Raw genomic sequence first — 22,248 nt, 5'->3', positions numbered from 1 at the left:
GTGGAGAAGTGAAAGCTATTGACTGCATCCAAAGATCACGCAGATTAGAAGAAATTCATTGCCCTGCTTTTGGGAGGGAATGCTTATAAACAGTATTTCATGGTCATGCATACCATATGTACCTACACTACTGCTTAGTTTTGCTTTGTGGTGTGTGTATTGGTATGAGTGTGTGTAAATGTGAGAGCTGGTTGTCTAAATAGCAACAAACTATTTCAGATTACAGACCACCTTGAAGGTACAAGAAGCACGGCAAAATCTATGTATCGCACCCATGTAAATTTCTCAGTATTTTTCACTCCCATTTCATAATTTTTGAAATTCTTTTCTTATAAATGGGTGAGGGACGGCATTTGTTGTTGTTGTTGTCATTGTTGTTGGGGATTTTTGAAAGCAGGCAATACATTTTCAGCACAGCACTCATCCAGGCTGAGTTTGCATGCACTTTAGTCCCATTGAAACCAATGGCTAAAGTTTTCCCATTGATTTCAGTGGGACTAAATCATGACTAGCTGAGTCTAATTTCAGAGAATCATCTTTATGCTTTAATTCATTGGCATACTCATGCTTTTCATCTCTTCAGAAAATCTTTTCCATAAGTGAGTATGATTCTCATTTTACGTGTCGGGGCTAAGAGTGGAGTAACTAACTATATTCAACCCCATATGGCCAAGTTGGAACTAGAATCCGTCTCACTTTTATGGCCAAGTTGGAATTAGAATCTGTGCCAGTTTGGTGTAAATCCCACCAGCAGACAGTGTCGGCTCAGTGTTGGAAACAGTCAATAATTTTTAAACTCCTTTTTCATGCTTCTTTTCTCTGAACCTTAAGGGCATTCATTTATAAAAGATACCCTGTTTTCTTTATAACTAATGTTTGTGTGAGAGTGTCTGGAAGAGGATTTGGTAGAACGGACTGTAACTTTCCATGCACATTTCTTGGCACTTGGTATTATCAAGAGACCCACAATAGTGTGCTTGGCTGCTGGATGCGAAATCATTAAAAGGACTCTGAGCTTCCTGTGCCATATTCTTCTGGGGTTTGTTAAGATACCATTTTTGTGGGTTGTGAGGATTTGATTTTCATCTAAGCATCTTTTCCATATGGATCAGGCTTGCAGTGGAAGAGCACTTGGCGGCAGTGAAGATTTGTGCTTCGTGGAATGGAAGCACTGTAGGCATATATATATATATATATATATATATATATATATATATATATATATATATATATATAATACTCTCATTTTTTGAACATACAGCTTGATCTTTTATCAACAAAAGGTATAAAACTGTTTTCAAACCAGCTCGATGGTAGATTACGTTTGATGTGGTTTCAAGCACTGTCATGTAGCCCATATGACCCATTTAACAAATAAATCCCTCACTATCTTTTCAAAGGAGAAATAACATTTGGAAAGGCAATGAATCCCAAAGCTTAAGAAACCAAAGAGGTTTAACACATCTAGGGGTACTTCAAAGCCACTGCCTTTACAGATGTTGGTACTGCAAACTGCAGTACTCGGGTAACGGAAGATGAGGTATACAAACCTTTATCTTTGTTTTCTGTCACCTGGTTCCTTGAGGCAGTGGCGTAGGAAGGGGGCTGCGGTGGGTGCAGACTTCCCCAGGCGTCAGTACTGAGGGGGGTGACAAAATGGCAAAAATATGTGTTTTTGAAAAAAATAACTCCTGCACCCACCACACGCTCCTTCCTACGCCACTGCAGGGACGCTCTCCCCTTGAGTGATTTCCAGAAACCAGAAGCATTGCTGCCTTCAACTTTGCAGGCAGAGCACAGCCTTTATGGCTAGTAGCTTTTGACAGTCCTCTCCTCCATGAATCAGCCTAATCCAGAGGCATAGCTAGGTGAGGTGGGGGGCACTGGACGTCACACCGCGGGGCCTGCAGCGTGCCTGAGCCATGCGTCTCTTCTGAGGAGGAGGAGAAGGAGGCGGGTGGACTGCCTGCAAGCTCCACAGTGTGACGTCCAGTGCTCCACATTTAACCCACTCATATGCAGGTGGGTTCCTGAAGAAAGCTTAGGAAGCACCTGCATCTCAGACCTTGCTGGTAGTACATACACAGAGGATGTAGCTTGTCTGTCGCCACAGCCACTGGAACTCTCCAGCAGATATTAGTCTATTAGGGGGAATGTGGTATGGCCCCACCATGCTTCATCTGTCCTCAGGCAGACCCCACCTACCTCCAGTGGCGTAGCATGGATTGCCAGCATCCGGGAGGGGTGGTATGAGGGAGGGTAACAAAAGGAGTATGCATGCACATTCTACTGCCTAACGGCATCCACACCACCCAAAAGATCACATACGCGGAGATAAGAAAAGAGGAGTCATTCTGTTGTCTGCAAAGGTTACTTCCTGGTTCACAGGGAGAAGCCGTTTTCAACAGAATCCAGCTCCAGAAGTGTGCAGCTGTATTGAGGCAGCACTGGGTGTTGAAATTTTGTGCCCCCTAACAATTTTGTGCCTGGGGCATCTGCACCTGTGCACCCCTCCTTAAGAGATGCATGTGCCCCTGGGCCTTAGGTTACCCATCCATGTTCCATAGAGAGCCAGTGTGGTATAGTGGTTAGAGTGCTGGACAAGAACCTGGGACACCAGGGTTCCTAACTCCACTCAGCTGTGAAGCTCATTGGGTGCCCTTGAGCCAGTCACTACCTTTCTGCCAGAACTACTGTACCTCACAGGATTGTGGTGAGGTTAATATGGAGAGAATGGCAACCATGTACACCACCTTGAGCTCTTTGAGATGGGATATAAATGTCACAATAAATCATTGAAGAAAAAGGTATCTTGCTATACGATCCCTTCTTCTCTATATGCTCCAGTCATCATCATCATGTGCATTTTTCTTGTTAAGTGGTAATATTAAATGCTTCAGGGGTCCTAGGATGTTTGCCTAGGATTCTCAAAAATCTGAGGATGGAATTCAAAGAATGTTGTGCCCCTCTAGTATTTCCTCCTCCTAACTACAGTTAAAGACCTCACCCCCTGATTTTTCATAGCAGCTTTTCTCTCTGGTAGCATGAGAGCTGTGTGAGAAGGGAGGGGCAGAGAAGCCCCACTGTGTACTCACAGGAGATTTGCCCAAGGCTTTGTGGTTTCCAGTCTTAGAGGGGGGATTCCAATTAGAAAAATCAATGACACATTGTAATTACATTCGGGAATGAAAAACCTATCTTACATGGATGCTCTAATCCTCTGTCTGAAAATATGCTCTGCTCTTGCTTAGGGCTACTATCCTTTTCACATTTAACTGGAAATGGGTGTTTGCTATAATACATCAATGTCTAGGCTCGCATTAAAACATCTTCCCCGAGGGCACAGAAAAGACTGGGCTGCCATTAACTGCTAACACCAGCATGGACCTCAATCTCAGCACAGTGTTTGCTACACCAAAAAATGCTGCCTTGAAGGCCTCCTTTTGTGGCAGTTTTGAGGTGCAAGACCTCTTGGAAAATGTCTCCACTTTGTCCCTTCCTCAAACTCTAGCCTTGTAGGACTCAAGATGCAATGAAGATTACAGGCTCACCTAGTCCAGCATCCTGTTCTCACAGTGGACCAGAAAGGGAGACTTAAGCTGAATCCTAAACTCAGTCATCTTGGTCAAGTGACCTGCCAAGGTAGAACATTATTATAACAGCTTGCTTTCCCTCTGCCAGGCTTAGGCAGAGCAGCAGCAGCCCTGGTACTGAAACGGGTTAATTTATTGTTGTTTAGTCATGTAGTCGTGTCCGACTCTTCGTGACCCCATGGACCAGAGCCTGCCAGGCACTCCTGTCTTCCACTGCCTCCCGCAATTTGGTCAAACTCATGCTGGTAGCTTCGAGAACACTGTCCAACCATCTTGTCCTCTGTCGTCCCCTTATCCTTGTGCCCTCCATCTTTCCCAACATCAGGGTCTTTTCCAGGGAGTCTTCTCTTCTCATGAGGTGGCCAAAGTATTGGAGTCTCAGCTTCAGAATCTGTCCTTCCAGTGACCACTCAGGGCTGATTTCCTTAAGAATGGATAGGTTTGATCTTGCAGTCCATGGGACTCTCAAGATTCTCCTCCAGCACCATAATTAAAAAGCATCAATTCTTCGGCGATCAGCCTTCTTTATGGTCCAGCTCTCACTTCCATACATCACTACTGGGAAAACCATAGCTTTAACTATACAGACCAGGTTACTTTATACTGGCTTAACTTAACACCAACTTGCTTTATGCCCGCTGCATAGGATTATTCCCTTAAACGAGCAAGGCAAGAAGATACCTGCCAGATCTCTCCTGCTACGAACCAGAGGAAGATGTGCATCATGGCATCAATGGCTTATTCCCAGGTAAGCAAGAAAGAATAGGATTGAACTCTAAACGTATTCCATGCATATGAACATGCATGGTGGCATGAATAAATTCAGTTGTGTAGAAGACAGAATCACTGAGTGAATCTACGATTCAGACTTAATCTTTACTCCTGCCACCACTCTAAACAGAAGAGTTCTCTCTTTTTTTGCCCAGTTCATCAACCCTCCCAACTATCAAACTAAAGTAAGTGGCAGGGGGATGCATTTCAGAAGGAGTGTTTTTAAGATGTGTCCCAAATTCATCTCAAACATAATTTACAGTTATTATGCAACTCTCTGTTTCACAGCCATAATATAATTGAATGGGGTTACAGTACACAGACAGTTCAGTCCCTGCCTTCTCATAATGATGCAATTCACTTTGGTTTCTTCTCCTGTCCTAGCATTTTATTCACCTTTATTTTCTTTCCTTTATATCGATGAATGGTACCCCAAATGGTAACATCAAATTGCACCCCTATTTTTCTCAAAATGGCAAAACAGAAGAGAAAGATGTGAAGATCCTCACTCAGAATGAGACATAAAGTCTTTCCCATAAACCTTTGGGAAGAATGTTAAAAGTACTTGAATGGAGGGGGGAAGAATTACAATGTAAAGAGTATTTGGAAAGCCTGGTATTAAATCTCAACTGCTGAGAAAATAGGATACTGACATTTTTGAGATGCATGCAGATAGCAACTAATACCAGAAAAAGAAGCGCTAAATAACATCAGAAAATATTAATGGATGCTAAATGTAATGGTAATAGTGAACACAGCTTTTCAAAAAGTGAAATGCAGGTTTGCAGCAAGACGTTAAGACAGCTCAATCCACTCCCCACCCCATGGCTTTTTCCATTAAACACAGACACACACAGTAAAAATAGGGCCACAATCCTCAGCAGAATATTGTGTCTGAATTGCAAGTGGAAACATGGTCAGGGGGAGCTTGTGGCCCTCCAAATGTTGTGGGACTAAGACTTCCGTTATCCCTGACCATTGGCCATGCTGGAAGGGGCTGATGAGAGTAGGGCTCTGATCAGGAGTGACTATCAGTGCACTTGGCCTTCTGGCAATGGAATGACGGCTGCTTACCAGGAGGAGGAGCGAGGCAGCAGAAATGTTGCCGCAGTGTGGGTGCAGCGGCTGAGCCATTCTGGTGTTCCCCATGGTGCACCAGCACAGCACTGACCTCCCCACCACTTCAGCTCTTCCAACCTCCTCCTGGTAAGCGGCAATGGTGACACTCCCAAGAGACCAGGTGCATACCACCATCCTTCCTAGCAAGCAGCTCCTAACTCTAATAGGGAACCACCACTGTTATATCATCTCTTTAACCCTCCAAGATAGACTCCTGTAATTACTTGACTTAATCTGCCTGTAGATTCACTATGATAAGAAGCATGGTTTCTTCATCTTTAGAAGAGGCCCATCACTGTGCTTGGAACAACAGTTTTGGTAGATTGTTGGTAACAGAGTGTGGCTTGGCCTCTTCTCTATGTAGGCCCAGTCAATCAGAAAAGTGCTGTGAAGAACTACAAGTGATCCGGATATGCTGCTAATGGCCTGGCTGTTGAATGGTTAAACCATAATACATGCCCTCTTCCTTTTCTTCCTAATGTCGAACAAATGAAACTGATTTGTAAAAATGTTACATGGGGTAAAAAATATGAGAGAGACATTGCACACACTTTTGTAAATCTAGAAAATCTTTAATAAAAATACATTAAAAATAATAATAATAAGTACCCTCTTGAATGATACCAAACCATCCACGGGTGATGAAATTGCCACTGTGGTGAGGCCTCTAGAGGACAAAAGATGTCAAAAGTTGGTCATAATTCCTGTGGTGGGGTACACTCCCTGCAGTCTTGGTGGCAAGTGGCTTTTTCACTCAACTATCTCCTAAACTGAGGACAGGAAGCATTTTTTCTCACTGTAATTGGCTCAAGAATGCCATGATGCTCATGATGCAATGAGACCTCTTCCAGGTGATCCAGTGGCATAGACTGGAAACAGAGAGTGGTCCAGACATCATTTGATGAGTCAAATATTAGATCATGCAAAGGAGGACATGATATAATTTTAGAAAGCAACAGCCCTGAGAAAATTGCATGATTCTATAACAGAGTTGAGTGAACATCGGTGTCTCTTATACTGTGCTTTATCCTCTACCTAGCTATATTAGTGCCAAAAGCCCTCCGTTTGTCTGGAAGAAATCCATAATTTAGCATATTGGTTTCACATTTCCTGGCCCAGTTATTCTCTGTAGATTTTAGCAATCTGCTCCTAATATAGCATTTCTTTGGTAGTCTCACTTCTTCCATCTGCTGTGACTTCCACCAATATGAAAGCAACACTCCTTGTGTTCAAGTCTTAATGGACAGAAGAGAATCAGAGTAGGTCATTTGTTCTTACTCTGCTTTCAAGATCAATGTCAGCGGAGAGAGTTTTCACGGAGATCCCTTACTGATATCCTCATTCTGTAATTTAAAACAAAGTCCTTCACTGTCACCCAGATGAAAGGCAAGATGCAGAAGGAACATAAAATTGTTGTTGTTTCTATCACATATTTTGATGGTTTAAAATGACACATTGATCTATGGTGCTTTTTCCTTTACAGAAGACTGTCTGTTTTTTCCTTGTTATCTTCAGTTTCTGCCCCTTCACCCAACCCACCAACTTTCATAATGGAATACATTTTTGAGAGAAAATCCAATAAACATGATATGGGGGGCCTTTTTCCACAACCTTTGAATGTATGGCAGTGTTGTGAATAAATGAGAATATCCAGGTAGAACAGAGTCCCTCCATTCTGAACATTTGCTGAAATGTCGGTAGGCAGAATAAATCTTCTATTGCAATATGTGGCATATTAAAGACACAGCAATAAAACAGCTAGCACATTTGCAAAGCAGGGTCCGGTATGGTTTTCAATTGGATGCGGGACTGTGTGTTGCGCTCTGTGCATTGCAGGGGGTTGGACTAGATGACCCTCGGGGTCCCTACCAGCTGTACAATTCTCTGGTTCCATAACAGATGCTGCAGGTGTTAGTGCCCAGAAAGGAGAGTATAAAATGGTCTCCTGTTCTAACTGATATTGGGGTTCATCCACACTTAGCTTTTGCCCTGAAACTTCTAAGCACAAGTCCACATTTTAAAGCATCATGTCCAAGTGTTTTGTTTTGTTTTGGCTCCAATTCAGCAGTAAAGGTGGCCAGACACAATGCGCTAAAGTGTGGACCTGTGGCTATAAATGAAGCCAAAATGGAAGTCTGGATGATCCCTTGCTTGAGCAACAAGATCTTCCTGATCTCTGGTGTGTTCCTGTATTAGTTATTCTTAAGCTTGTCTGCGGACTTGTCCCACAGCCTCTGCTTCCTGACTTAGCTAAGGGTGGAATTCTCTGGAAAAAATTGGCCTCAGCTTACCCATGTTGAAGGAAACAGCATACATACAAAAAGGCACATAGCGCTATAAAAACATTTGTGTATTAATACGTATAAAATTATGTTGCAGAAATATAGTACTTCATAGGGCCTGACTCTTTTATATGCAGCATATGTTGAATATATGTACTTTTAGGTGTACAATTTTACACATCATTAGTGGACTTAAAAATAAAATCTGACAATATACAGGAGGCTCAAAAACAAGAGAACACTCAATGCAAGAGTTAGTCAATGCAAGATGAGCACAGTTGGGTTGGAACTGCCAAAGACCCTGCATGAATCTATCAACAATTGTTTTTTTTCCTTCCATCTCTACTCCTGGTTCACTTCCTGCAGACTTGAGATGCACTGATCAGCTTATTCTGTTCCATTTCAGTCGATCAACCATGGGTCCATTCTGTTCTACTTTTTTGTGGATTATTTCAAAAGAATCCACAAAAACGCCACATTAAATTTGCCCACATGTTGTATGCACTTTTTACAGAAATACACACTTTACATTGCTTTTCGATTCATCCGTTTTGTGGGCATCCTGTGGGTTCTGATGCTCACTTTTTTGCAAAACAAAGATACGGTGTACATAAGAAGACATTGCATTCCTCTAGCAGGTTTGGGAGCGTCACATTCAGTTGATTTGCTAGTCTGCTAGGTCCGCTTACCTTTTCCCAGTGTGCAGAGTTGCGGCCAGGCAGCTGGGTCCCAACAGCATACCAACCTAAGGGTGGAAGGTTGCCGCCTCTCTCCTGCATCATGCCAGCCGCATCATCATTGCTGAGGGATCTGCCCCTTGTGGGACGGCCCCCAGCCAATCAGCTTCCACAGTGTGTGTGGCTGTGGGAAATTTAACTACAGTGCGGCTGGCTGACACCCACTCACTTGCCCCATCCCTGGATCACCCAACCCACCCACCCTCTTTTCATGCTTTGCTCAGATATCACCTTGCTACGGACAATTGTCGGTCGCCATATTGTTGGGGCCGGGTAGGAATTTTTCCACTTGGCAAATTGGCACTGGCCGTTTGGTTTTTGCCCAGCTAGTAGCAATCATCACAACTTTTGTGAGGTTAGGCATTGGATAAGCCTTCGTTTGGATGGAGGGGAATTTGTAGCCTTTGCCTGCCCTTCCGCAGTAAGAGTATCCTGTTAAAGGGATCTGGGTGTGAATCCTGTCCGATGCCTGAACATGGGCTAGGGCCATGTCACAGCCCCTACAGAGACCCCTTGGGGCGCCCCTATTTGATGTAAGTCATAGGGTGCCACCTATTGGTGGATGTGGCATTTGTCTGTTCTTTTTAAAATGTCTGTACAGGGGGAGAGAAAGCGTTAATAGGTAGACCAATAGAAAAGCCAGTTTATAAAACCTGTTTATAAAACGCTTTGCCCGAGGTTTTAATTGGTTGCTTGGTTGGGAAAGGCAGTTGGGAAAGCAGTTGGCAGACAGTTGGAAATAGATATACAGCGCTGTTGGTTCTTGTGTGAGGGGAGGAAGAAGAGTTAGAGACAGGATAAAATAAGACTAAGAAGGTAAAGAGTAACAACGTTTTGAATGCAGTTAAAGTTTATTTGTGTTTGCAATAAACTACACTCTTCTTTGTTAACTTAAGAACCTGACTGAGACTAAGTGATTTACCGGGGAGGACCTGGTTGGTAGTAGCGGATTAGTGGTATATGGGTCAATAGTCGGTGAGACGACCGGGGGCTCTGTACAAAAACCACAGTGGTTTACCCTTAAGTGGACTCCCTGCAGATGGACAGGAGTCAAGACATAGCCTGGCTTCACCCCAATGCCTAAGCCAAACTGCTCACATCTGTAACCAATAAAGTAATAAAGTTGAACCCATAAACCATAATACTTTGGTGTCATTCTAGTTCCCCTGATGCCACCTTGGCAAAAAAAGAAGGCATAAACTACAGGAGTGGAAAGCGCTCCTGCTTGTGGGTTTCCTGCAGGCATCTGGTTGGCCACTGTGAGAACAGGATCCTGGACTTGATGGGCAATTGGCCTGAATGATCCAGCAGTTCTTAGGCTGAAGAAAAGTGGACCAAATTTCTCCTCCATCCCTATTCAGATTGTATCAGGGCTGGGCTGCGAGCAGCAATCAAAAGCCAGGTTTTCTAAATGCCTGGTTCTAAAGGATTTCTCTGGTGGTTTTGGTAAGGGCATGGTTTTGAAGCTGGGGATTGAAGGTGTTCATAATAAATAAAAGGATCATGCCTATATGAAACTGTGTTGAGAAATAATGGAAACTAGTGTTGCATGAACATAAAGGTCACTTGAAGTGTTGTTGTTGCTGTTTTTATGCTGGATAAGCATCCTGAGAATATAAGCCATATGCTGTGCTGAAAGGTTCTCTGTTTGATGAAAAAACAAAGGACTGGCGGGTCCATCCATGCTCATCCTGCCATTTAGGTAGATCTCTTCAAAAATCCGCTTGTCCTTTGGAGTGAATTTGGTCTCGTTCATGCGACATGCATCTCTGCTGAGGAAGTTGTGCCTGGAGATTAATTAAGATGTTAATGGCAGAGACTTGGTTGTTTTGTCTAAAAGGACAGTGTTGGTGAACTGTCTCTGGGGAGAAGATGAATTCCCCTCCCCTTTTGAAATTCTTGCTTTAGATGCCAGACACAATCAACAGAAGCTTCCCAAGAGGAGACATTAATATTTGAATTAGCAGGAGGAAATGCACGTTTTCCAAACCATCTGTTTCTATTCTGCTTTTGATCTGTATCAGATATGATGTTCCATGTTTCAGACTTAAACTAGCATTTGAATTAAAAAAAAAATCCTCAGGAACATTTTATGAAACCTGAATTTTTATATTTTGGAACCAGTTGTTTGATATAGGGATAGTGCCAATAGCTACAGAAATACACAAGCTATAAATTGACTGTGTGCTACTTGTAATCCTTCCTGTATATTGTCAGAGGTGCTGGGATGTCAATAAACTCTATCAGTTTTGTTGGGTTTGCCACCTGGGATTGTTTATGGATAGGGACAGAGTGGGCAGTCAAGTCCATGCACTGATAGCCTCAAAGCTGGAGTAATAATAATAAATAATAATAATAATAATAATAATAATAATAATAATAATAATAATAATTTTTATTTATACCCCGCCCTCCCCAGCCAAGGCCGAGTACTGTGCTGCATTTATATTTAAAGCACTATGGTACCATTTTAAACAGTCATAGCTGCCCCAAATAATTCTCAGAGCTGTAGTTTGTTAAATGTGCTGAGAGTTGTTAGGAAACCCTATTCTCCTCCCGAGAGCTACAATTCCCAGAGTTCCCTTTGAAAAGGGATTGGTTGTTAAAACACTTGGGGAATTAATGAGAAATTCGGAACCAGAGTTTCATCACTCATTTGTATTTACATCCCCCTCCTCCCAGAAACATGACTCCATTTGACAGCTACTGAGATGGTTAAGGATTTAAAATCACAACAACAAATCTAGGCTCAGAAATGCAGTTGCTTTTCCTATCCACTGAGATTAAAGTCTCTGTTCGCTCACACGTCCATCGTCCCATTTTTCCTCCAAGTGTCCTCAGCGGTTTTGCAATAGGCTTCCAACATGGGAAGGTGGGAGGGAACAGCTTGCAACCCCTAATAATTGATGCATTAATTACAGTGTTGCAGAAAGCCACAGTCTAGCATACGCCCAGCAAAAAGAAAAAGGGAATAGAAAGGTCAGCAAGAAATACCACCCCTTTGCTTGCATTGCATCTGAAGTCCCAGGGCTCAGAGTAATAATTAAGTCAGGACCAAAGCCAGCACTGGTTCATCAATGTTAAGAGGAAGCACATTTACAATGGTTGCTTGTGGTGAAAGAATGGCAGTATGGATTATGAAGGAAGTGGACTTTGCTTGTAGGGACTGTTGTGCACTATATGGGAAAACATTTCTTCGCCTTTTTCTGTTTGTTTTGGAATTATGGGGATCTGCTCCAAAAGAGTGAACTGGGATTCTGAGGAACCTCAAAGTGTGTTGGGGGCTGTATTCATTCTTGGTCCCATCTACAAACTTACCTCCTAGCAGATGCATCAACTCCTAGGGACTGAGGCAGTTTCAGCCCCCCTAAAGTATTTTTGAGGGGGCTGAGCTCCCTCAATATTCAGGGGGTGTTTGGCTCTGCCCCCTTGGCTCCTCACAGCAGCATGTGTGCCATGTCAGGGTGTCATGCAATGCCACACACAACTCATGACATTGCACAGAGGCGCACAGCACCACATGCTTGATGTCATAGTGGTGTGCCCATGATGTCATGGTGGCAATGCAGGGCACCACACATGGGCCCCCTCAATCCTCTTAAGAAGATGGCGCCTCTGCCTCCTAGAGAAATGTGTAACTTTCCTCATGGTTTTTCTGGTACTTTCCCTTGATTTTCTTCTTCTTTCTAGCCTTAATGTAGTGAAAATAATTCTGCTTCCCATTTTGAGATGGATTCTAACTATTCTTAATGGCTCTGGGAGAAAGTGATAAAGTAATTCTATCAATTAGGAGCTAGAATAGAGTTTTGCATGACCTCCTAAGGGTAAACATATGGCGTACCATTCCCGGCATGGAGACCCCTGGGAATTCTTCAATTATACTCTTGGGAAATGAAGGTAAATTACCACAGTAATTTCAAAAATGCAAAGAAGTCTCTAACATACCTTAGGCTTGTTTGCACATTATGTTGTGATAGCCATAATTCTGCGTCTCCAGAGAAATCCTACCTCTCCCTCCCAATTTAGGATGTTCTTCTTCAGCAGGACAGATGGAGTTGTGTAGCAATTTCTAGGGTTATATAACACACCGTTCCATAGGTAGAAACGAATTTGCATGATATTTCAATGCGGCAAGTTCATGACCAGGGATTATATATAGAGTAGACCCATTGGAATTAATAAGCCTATGAAATGGACCTGTTGTGCATAGGGCAAAATTTGGATACAACCCCCTACATCCTGTCAGCATGCTGCATAACATATAAAAATGCCCACTGAATTGAAAAATACAGGTTCATTGAACCTCCCATGCTAGAGTTGGGGAGCCTTAGGCTGTGGGTGGGGTGTGAGCAAGTGTAGCACTCCAGGCTTCTATATCTGACCTAAGAGTTGGCCGTGCAACTACAACTCTCTCACCACAATAAGAATCATTTTCTACAATAGCACTTACTGTGATCAAGTGTCCCTGCCATAGCCCTACATCATCTCTGGTTTTAGCCTCTGAGATATTGAACTGCTTTTATCTCTAGATTCAGGTAGGTAGCCGTGTTGGTCTGACACAGTCAAAATATATATTTTAAAAATATAAAAAATTGTCCAGTAGCACCTTAGAGACCAACTAAGTTTGTTCTTGGCATAAGCTTTCGTGTGCATGCACACTTCTTTAGATAGAAGTGTATCTGAAGAAGTGTGCATGCACACGGAAGCTTATGCCAAGAACAAACTTAGTTGGTCTCTAAGGTGCTTTTATCTCTGTGTGAACTTCAAGAGACTTCTACAAAGTCCGCTCGGCTTTCTACATCAAGTTCAGATCCAAGGGCCTAAGACCAAAAACAGCTTTCTATTTTACACATCTGTGCACAGATGGAAGAAGCTGGTGGAGGGGGGATGTTTCCGCTTTTCAGACAAGGGAAACAGAAAAGGTTAATCCATCACTGCCACCCTTCCTTCTGCGTGTTGACATTAGACCTCCTTGCAACTGCAGAGTATGTCACAAGGATGTAGCCTTCCCATTCTCTTACTCTTTGAACAGATTTATGGGAACTCACATATAACTGACACATTATGCTGACTCAAAGAGCTTATATTCTAGCTCATGCAAAGACTCAGCTTTGGAAAAGTGCTGATGAGGGATATTGAAATGACTCCTCATCTCACCAGAGTCCTGGTTCAGGTGTACTTATTTTAATAGGTCTTATTTAATGTGAAGTACAGTACCTGGCCCACTTTTGGCCCAGACCATTAAACGATCCAATTACCAAACAGGCCAACCTTTCCCCCCTTAAAATACAAATGTCTCCAAGTTTTTGCTTTTTTACAGGAAAAACAAATTACATTAATTGTCTGTAATATGAACAAGGAATGCTTCCATTTTAAGAATGGAAAATAAGAAGGGCAGCCTAGAGAACACTAGATCTGATCTTCCTGCTTGCATACTCTTATAATGGTCGATGGAGCTATAGCTCACTGGAAGAGCAAATGGTCTTAAATTCAATCATTTGGAAAGTGTTTCATATAATGAGTTAGACTATTATAGACTGTCTAGCTCAGTATCGCCTACATTGAGTGGTCGCATCTTTTCAAGGTTTCAGGAAATGCCAGGTATATGTGATACCTTCTGCATGCAAAGCAGATATAGTATGTCCTTTCCCGCAATGTTTCCAGTTAGTATTTCCAGTTAATGGATCTCAAGAAGCAGAAGAGGGATGAGGGACATGGGACATAACAGAAGTGACATAGGACATAACTTTGGGATCTTGTAAGCAACCTCCTATCTTTCTATTTCAGGAAAGTCTCCATGGACACCAATGGAGACTTCTCTTGAAATGCAGACACATTTTAGTGTGCATCTCTCCTAACAGACACATTTTTTGCAAGCAATTTCCCCTAATATAGTGCATTCGTGTATGTTACTTACACATGCATTTTTAAATACGTTGCATTTTTTTTACATGTTATTTGGTTGGAAAACTGCATTGTAAAATATAGACAAGTGTGAATTTCAAATAATTCTGACCTCATTTTAACTGCATTTTCAGTCCTCTGTCGTTTCAGGAAGTGCAGATTTGTTAGATTCACATTCAGATTATTCACATTCATATTTTGATTATGTATTTTGTGGTTTTAGATTACGATTCTATCTTGAGAACTGCCCTGAGACCTGCGGGTAAAGGCCAGTATACAAATTTAATAAATAATAAAATAAAAGGTGTGAGCCAAGCCAAATTTCTTATAACTGGTGACAAAAGTACGATTCAGAATCTTGCATGCAACAGGACTCTGGATTGCTTTAGGTGTTAATTCTACCTGTTGCAATGAGCAGACATGACTACTTTACACCCATTAATTTCATTGGGTTGGCTCTAATCTGAGTAGACCACAGTTCGCCATAACTCCCAAAGTACTATGAAGCATTGTGATGTGACAGACCATGTTAACCTTTGATAAGGGCTGTGGAAGAAAATCCTAAATACTTAGAAAGCCGGCAGAAGTTTATTTACATAAATGAGAATCTCCTGGGCAGGGAAGGGGTAGCAGCATTGCTTAGTATTATGGGAGGAATATCTTACAGTCTTGTACAGTATTTTAACTGCTCCACAGAAGCCTGCAAGCAAAGCGTTCCAAAAGAAAGTTGCAAATACTTCAGCAGCGCATATCACCAAAACCCCTGATTAGGTTTCCGATTTTACAAGAGGCATGAGCTTGAAGGTGAATCTGCTTCCTCATTTGCAGCAGGATTAGAAAAGGCTTTCCTAACACTGTGACTTCAAGGAGGGGGCTTAATGATGCATTAAGAGACAAATTTGTATGTGAATTGCACGGTGAGCATTTATAAATGAGACTTTTAACTGAGGAAAACCTGGCTTTCAGACACAGAGTAGAAAGTGGAGATGCTGTGGAACATGACAAGGTGCCTTATACTGAGTCAGACCATTGGTCCATGTAGCTCAGTGCTGTCTGCTCTGACTGGCAGCAGATCTGACAAGCCTGTAGCCTGATAACCCCCAATATATGTAATGTGTGGACTACTTAAAGTCAATGGCACAGGGTTACAATTTTCAAGAGATTTGGCACCTTTGTTACAACCATGCAGCCCAAGATACCCTGTTTTCTAAAGAATATTGCAATGTTGCTGAGGGATTGCTATGGTTTTTCTGCTTTCTCTCCTATTGTATATTATATATGGGAGTTCAGGATCCATATATATATATATATATATATATATATATATATGAAATGGAAAGTGGAGTGGCAACAATACAGATGGAATGCAGATGAGCCTGATGTAAGGAACTACCTGGAAAGAGAAAATGTGAAGAGAAATCTTTGCTTTATGTGAAGGTTAGGTATCTAAATAATGGAATCTTCCAGCACTCCAGAGCTAAACTCTTGTGTTCTCTCTCTCTCTCTCTCTCTCTCTCTCTCTCTCTCTCTCTCTCTCTAATGAAAGTTTTATTTTTATGCTTGCACATATTGTTCCATTAAGCATTGCTTGTACCTCCTGAAAACGATATGAATTAAATTACATCTTTAAGACTATATGGAACATTTGGTTTTCCTTGAAAATGCAAATTATGCTATTACAAAAGCATGTCAACAGGGACAATAATGACTCCAAGGTGTTTCAGGCTTACAAGGTAGAAACCGTGTCTTTCAGCCTACAGGCTGAAATGTTAATTCATTAACTATGCACATAACCCTTTGTCCACAACCTGATGGTATTCCAGTTTTATTATACAATAATTATTATTGCTAACATTGAAATATACTCTCCATGCTTTTAGTGGCTTTGATCAGCACAGTGCCCAAATATCCTCAGCTACCTTCCTCGGCTTCTAGACTCCATGTAGTATCATACTGAAACAATGGAGCATTGCAGCAGTTCTGGGCCTCTAGCTTAGTCTCAAAGCATCTACTTTGAATGCAGAGGTTCCCAGGTTCAGTCCCTGCATCTCCAGGTAGGGCTAGGAAAGATTGTTATGTGAAACTCTGGAGAGATGTTGCCAGTGAGTGTAAACGTCTGAATCAGACCAGCATCCCATCTAGTCCAGCATTCAGTTATCACAGTGGCCAACCAGTTGCCTATGGTCAATTCAGAATTGGGACATGAATGGCAAACAGCCACATCTCACAGCACAGGGGTGCCAACTTGAATAAAATATTGTTGGGGCCCAGGTAACCCCTGCCCACATAATTGATCACATGACACAGTGCACACACACCATGTGAATGGGAATGCCCATGAACTTTGTGAGGGCCCTCCCCCTGCAAATATTTTCTTGTGGAGGCTGAAGCCTCCGTGACCCCTAGGAGTTGGCTCCTATGTCACAGTAGGTCATAGGGACCACTTAAGATTAAGCCATAAGAATGTAAAAAGAACCTGTTGAATCAGGCCAATGGCCCACCTAGTCCAGTATCCTGATTTCACAGCAGCCAGCCAGGTGCCTATAGGAAGTCTATAAGCAGGAGCTGTTGTAGATATTAATATTGCACAGCTTGAAGTGACTGGATGCTGACTCCTTTGGGGATAAATCATTGTCCAGACCCACAAAAGTACTATTCAAACTTTTACTGGCAGAACTCTTTAAAATAAACCAGAATACAGTAAATGATTTATCCAAAACGTCCATACAATGTCTTGTGCTGTCCAGCACAGGCTCAGCATCTTACAAAATATGGGAGAGCTTCATTTTACGTCTTCACTCCATTATATTGGGAGAAAAGACTCAAAAGCAATTCCCTTCCAAATGGAGATTTTGCAACCTAATACCTCCCACATGATCTAAAGTTGCAACACTGACATGTTAGCTACCAGAGAAACAACCATCAGTTAGTTAATCATTAACTCAACAAGAGCTGAACAAGAGCTCTCCTTGGCTTTAATATAGCCCCCTGGAAAAACCCCATGTCAAACCTTCTGCAATATGTCTTTAGCCATTTTTCATTTTTGTGTCAAACCATTATACTTAACGGGACCTGAGCACTGATCATTTCCATGACCAGCTGTTCTACAGCAACAGTCATCTCAGGTATCTAGAAATTGTAGATCTGTGTGCATGCATGTACCCAGTCTAGATAATCAAGGTAAAGGGACCCCTGACTGTTAGGTCCAGTCGCGGACGACTCTGGGGTTGTGGCGCTCATCTTGCTTTACTGGCCGAGGGAGCCAGCGTACAGCTTCTGGGTCATGTGGCCAGCATGACTAAGCTGCTTCTGGTGAACCAGAGCAGTGCACGGAAAAGCCGTTTACCTTCCTGCTGGAGCGCTACCTATTTATCTACTTGCACTTTGTGCTTTCGAACTGCTAGGTTGGCAGGAGCTGGGACCAGGCAATGGGAGCTCACCCTGTCACAGGGATTCGAACTGCTGCAAGCCCAAGGCTCAGTGGTTTAGACCACAGCGCCACCCACATCCCTATAGTCTATATAATACTGAGCTAGATAAACCAATGGCCTGATTTGTAATAAGGCAACTTCCTACACTTGTCGATAATCTAAGGCAAACCTTTTTATTATGACTCCCAGTTTGATTATGGCATAAGCTTTTATGGACTACAGCCCACTTCATCAGATGCAAGATGAAACAAACACAGCCATGCCTCTGGAAATGGTGACAACCCCTACATGCAAACATTTCCCAGGTGCTTTTTTCAGCTGCAACACTTACCCTGCTGGTATCAACCTCTTTTAAAATTTACCATCCAATTTATATGTACAGTGAGAAATCCCAGAGCAATGTTTTGTGCTGGAGCAAAGAAGCTTTATTATTTTTGTACAGAATCTTGGAGAGGGGAAGGGTTCGGCCTTAGGTAGAAATTCTGAAGTCTAGTCAATCAGTGTATAGATATGTGCCCTCAGGACTACCGAAACCTCAGCTCTGTAATGAAAAGCCGACTCTCAGCCAAGTTGTAAAAGGCATTGCCTTGTTGGGAAGTAGGCAAGCCTCAGATGACCCAAAACACATGATATGGTAATCTTGAAAAGCAGGTGCCTGTCTCAGAAATCCTTTATTTTTCAAGCCTACCCACTGTGCAATAAGATACTCTGCATTATGCCTCTGGGTACCAGCTGCTGGGAGTCACAGGTGGACAGAGGGCTCTTGTGATCATATCCAGCTTACAGACTTCCTACACGTTGGCCACTGTGAGAATGGGATACTGGACTAGATGGGCAACTGGTCTGATCCAAGAGGCTCATCTTACGTTCTTAGCCTTTCAAGAGGAAGAGGATGGATGCCTCTGAAGTCAGCAGTATTGCCAATATTAATATTGCACAGTTTGAAGCATAAAAGCTGAGTCATTTTGGAATAAAAACATTGCCCAGGCTGATTAGATATTATTCAAACTTTTACTGGCAGAACTTTGTTTCTTCAAAACAAAACTGAAACATCAAAGATACATCCAAAATGTCTATAAAATGTCTCAGGCTGTCTTGCACAGGCTCAGCATCTTAGAAATAAAATAAACGTATAACCAGAGCTGACAATCATAGCTCTATGTGTGTGTCTTTCTGAGGGTCCATTGCCTGCATTTCAGCCTGCATCTTGTTTTAGGCTGTTTAGCTGGAGATCTTCATTTATATCCTCACTCTCAAAGAGCTTGATGGCTTCTAAGATGGCGAATTAGCAATTCAATACTTCTCACATGGTCTAAGGCTAAACACTCACATGTTAGCTGCTAGAGAACAACAACAGATAATTATTAACCAGTTAAAGCTCAGAGACAGAGAGATTCTTGCTGTTCTTTAGCTTCAATGGAATCTTCCAGTTAAACCCTTTCACCAATTCACACAGGCATTCCCATTTCAGAAGCAATTAAACCAATTGTGCTTAACAAGCAGCTTGGACCTCTCAGGCTTATATTCTCCAATTACCTGCAAATTCTCTCCCCGAAATCCCTTCTCCTGAGATAGCAGCAGATTCAGAAAGGCATCATAATGGAAGGTTTGGCCCTTTAAGAACCTTCCAGCATGCAGCTGAGGTGCAAATTCTGGGTAATCATCAGAGCTGTCCTTGTAATGAGCAGGTGTAATGATCATCCCCTTCCCTGGCAGCCTACTGGAAGGGAGACAGAGAGAGTTGGGGGCTACAGTGGCAGGGAGGGAACTTAATATAACAAAAAAAAATCTCTGCTCACTGAGAGGGAGGTCTGTTCTATCTTATGACCACTGAAATACTCTCCTAGGGAACATAAGACCGCAAAGTAAATGCATTTTCTATCCAATTACACTATTCTAAATGTATATTCACTTAAAATATGCATTTTAGGTGCATGTTTATCCTTCTTCTTAGCTGACAATTGAACCAGAACATCTGGAAAGTTTGAAAACAGAAGATAGCCAAGTTCTGAATTCCAATCCATACATTTGTCTGGGAGATGACACTCAGGTCAGTTTGACTCAGAATTTGCAGTGATCTAATCCCTCAAACATTCTTTATGCAGCGCCCAAAATTATACCTGGTTGTTCTGCAGTTGATCTTATGGAACAGGCCATCAATAAAGTAAACCATCTTCAACTGTTATGCATGCATTTTATTCATCTCCCATCCTGTCCCTTTCATTTCCCTTAACTTTCATTTTCTGATTAAAACATTCTTTATGTTTTAACATTCACATTATGGCTGCAGCATATTTTATCATTCTGCCATGGAGTTGTTTAAAAGATTTTGCATCTCAGAACACGTTTGAAGCTATAGCAATGGCCTTCAACAACTTGAGAGATTTGTCTCTAATCCTACATAGGATTTTTCACTTATTAATACTTTATTTACGCTTTTTCTTCAATCTAAATTATGACTCACGGGGGGGGGGGTAGCTATTGTTCTTGCTTTAAGCAAAAACAAAGCATATAATCTTACCCGATGTGACACTTCTGCATTTGTTTACTAGTGTTTTCTTTGACTCCTGTAGAGGAGATTAAGTCAAGTATCGACCACACACGGTTTTAATGTCTATTCCTATAATGTGCACCTTAATTATAACCATTATGAATTTTGATAAGATCAAATCAGTTTTGCCCAAAGATTCTGGGCAGGAGATAAACCATTTTCTACAAGGAATAGGAAAGTTAAGCTGACAACAGAGAATAATGGGGAGTGAACGCATACATAATTCACGGTGAATTTTCAAAAAAGCCTTTTACAAAGCTCTTCATAAAATATTTTTAAGGGGAAGAAACAGTTGTGGGCACGAGGCACATTACTATCCAAGATTAGTCACAGATCTCTATATATGAATTTACTTATTGAAGTTAGGAATGGGAGAGGCTTTCATTCACTTTGCATTTGTGAACAGACTCGCCTTATTCGCCTCACCTGGATATGAGTGCACAGATCAGAAAACAGATATGTGGAATGGCCCTCATAGCTATGAACTTTGGGGAGGGGCATCACTCAATTATTTTGCCTGCAGTAGCTCCCAGGTTCAATTCCCAGCAACTCCAGGCAGGACTGGGAGAGAACCCTGGAGAGCTGCTGTTAGCCAGTGTAGAGAAGACAATACTGATAAGGGATGCGAGTGGTGCTGTGGTCTAAGCCACTGAACCACTTGGGCTTGCTGATCGGAAGGTCAGCGGTTTGAATCCCTGTGATGGGGTGAGCTCCCATGGCTCTGTCCCAGCTCCTGCCAACCTAGCAGTTCAAAAGCATGCCAGTGCAAGTAGATAAATAGGTACCAGTGTGGTGTGAAGGTAAATGGCATTTCCAGACACTCTGCTTTCTGTCACAGTGTTCTGTTGCACCAGAAGCGGTTTAGTCATGCTGGCCACATGACCCAGAAAGCTGTCTGTGGACAAACGCCAGCTCCCTTGGCCTGAAAGCGAGATGAGCGCCAGAACTCCATAATCGCCTTTGACTGAACTTAACTGTCCAGGGGTCCTTTACCTTAACTTTTTTTTTAGATAGGTCAATGATCTGACATCCCACAATACTAAATCTTTCTGCACACAATCCAACAACTGAGAGTGATTGTGAGGTGATCCAAGAACTGCCTGTTTATGTATTTCTTGGGGGATGGGGGGGGGGAACAAGCTCCTCTCAATGCACCATATGAGAAAAACAGATATATATTAAAATGCTCCATGAACTGGCTATTTTGTGCAATCCCTTCCTAGGGAATTGTATGAGGGGAAATAGCTGGTCCCTTGAACTTACGTGTGTGGTGGCGAGGTGAGTAATCTATCTTTTTCTCTGTATAATTCCCCAGGAAGGGTTTGCTTGTTATGATGTATGGCCAGCTCCTGGAGCATTTATGCATTTTACCTGTGTGGGCATTGTGTGAAATTTAGAATGGTGTCACACACACTCCTGCCATAGCTGAGACCATAGCTGAGGTCTATCCTGCTAACAGGATGTTGGACTAGATAAACCTTTGGCCTGACCAACTGGTTTATTCTTGTGTCCCTCTGGTTCCCACCCAGGTGACCATTCAAAGATGCAGAGAATAAAGTACCCATGACAAAGTGAGAAGCAACGCCATGACAGGCACAAATAATGCAACACTTTCCAACGCACCTTTCTATGTGCACAAGGCGACGCAGAAGACATGGTGTTCAGCTAGCAAAAGTGTACATTTACATGGTTAATAATGAGCCAAGTGCAATTTGCTTCTAGACTAGAATTTCAGACTGGGTGGCATTTTCAAAGTAGGCAGCACAAGATCGGCTCTGCAGCAGTCTGACACCTATAATAAGGAATGTGCCATATGTTAGTTATTGTGTCAGGTTTTAAAGTTGCAGAGGACGCCACAGA

At 42.3% G+C, this 22,248-nt stretch overlaps 1 long non-coding RNA gene across 1 annotated transcript; it reads left to right on the top strand.

The window, feature by feature from the left end:
* Positions 1–12,089: 12,089 nt before the first annotated feature.
* Positions 12,090–22,040, top strand: LOC310766329. The gene is made up of 3 exons (XR_014550071.1): positions 12,090–12,160; positions 19,792–19,887; positions 21,918–22,040. It is a non-coding gene; the product is annotated as an uncharacterized lncRNA (long non-coding RNA).
* Positions 22,041–22,248: the final 208 nt, after the last annotated feature.

This window comes from Podarcis filfolensis, assembly GCF_964270895.1.
Source record: "Podarcis filfolensis genome assembly, chromosome: 7".
In the NCBI taxonomy this organism is placed as follows: Eukaryota; Metazoa; Chordata; class Lepidosauria; order Squamata; family Lacertidae; genus Podarcis; species Podarcis filfolensis.
Note: the sequence above shows the minus strand (reverse complement) of the source record. Positions and strands in the feature narration are given on the sequence as shown.